Source organism: Citrus clementina, unplaced genomic scaffold (genome assembly GCF_000493195.1).
Source record: "Citrus clementina cultivar Clemenules unplaced genomic scaffold, Citrus_clementina_v1.0 scaffold_5, whole genome shotgun sequence".
Taxonomy (NCBI): domain Eukaryota; kingdom Viridiplantae; phylum Streptophyta; class Magnoliopsida; order Sapindales; family Rutaceae; genus Citrus; species Citrus x clementina.
Genome location: NW_006262201.1, coordinates 19612996 through 19614516, shown reverse-complemented (window position 1 = coordinate 19614516; position 1521 = coordinate 19612996).

Here is a 1521-nt window from a genome sequence, read left to right as displayed (position 1 = left end):
TTACCACGTTGGTCAAATTACATGCTTGGTTTAACAGGTACTTTAATGCATTAAAAAAATATATTTGTCATTCAAGTTTATTCATGAAGCTTAGGACTATTCATGCGCATTTATGAAGTTTACGTATTTAGTCTCTATACTTTTTTTTTTGGTTAAATTTCAAACAGGATTTAAAAATTTCTATTCTATAAATGTGCAGCAAAATTCTTCAACAAACTACGGATGAAGTCAAAATAAATCCTTCCTAGCTAGCATGTGCTGACTTTTATAAAACTTGCATTTTGTCTTATCTCCCATGGGAGGAGCTGAACTCATTCAGGTAATGTTTTATTTAATCATTGCTTGATGGTTTATTTAAATATAGCATATATGTTTTATTGTCTTATATTCTGTATCTGTATTTTGAATTTGGAATTTCTATTAATGGACTTCGCCTCTCTACCATAAAATGAGAATATATTAATACTCTTATAGTTATTTTGAGAGACAAACATAAAGAATCATCACCTTGGCAAAAATAAGCTCCATCCTTTTTAAATAATCGACAGTGCATCGTATCTAAGTGAATGATTGAGAGATCTCTATATATAATTGATCTAGTGATCTTTCTTCAATCTTTCCTTTTGGTTTCTTTATCTCAATGACCTTAAGCCTTTTTGTATTGCTTTACCTCTATAACTGAATATGTTTAGATTTCTATTTGCTGAAGTGAAGTTTCTAGGAGGTTGATGTTGTATTTTGACTCGTGATTGTTATCATTGTATCTTGAAGATTTGATAGGAAATTGGAAAGTATTGCAAGAGTTTGGTACTATACATTTTTCATTTTTCGGCTTAGGGATACTTATTTAATTCATTAGTGATAGCCTAAGAATATTTAAGAAAAAAAGGATTAATATCAATTCTAAGCTTTTTAAGATCTTTGGTAACTACTGTCAAGTGGTACTGTTTATTACTATGTTATTGCTTTTTATAATTTCTAGAAAATGTCAAGTGTTTGGTTATAGATTATTGTTTAGTTTTGAGGTTAGTAATATATACTTGTTAGTAATTGGAGTTGATGTTGAATGTTATGAATACACTATTGATGATCTTTCGTATGTGTAGGCATGTTGTCAAGTTATTTGTAGCATTCAATAATCATGTAATGTATGAGTATATTTTTGCTTGTAAATGTCCGACACTTAATTTGTGTAGCAAACTAATTAATTCTATATGTTACACTTATAGGTTGGAAAACAATGAAGTTCAAGGTGTAGAGGCAATAAGGAGAATTTTGTTGCAAACTAAATACGTGTATTTTTTTTTTTTCAATCTGAATATCTACTTGTGGGCATTTCAAACTATATTTGAGATACTCTAAATTTGTATGTTTCTTTTAGTACTTGTTTTAATTTTTATTTGGTATAATTGTGACATATTAATAATATTTAAATATGAAATGAAAGATTTTGTAATATAAATTAAGTTTTTTAAATTTTATGGTGCTTTTTAATTTTACCAATAAATCAATAGGCAATGA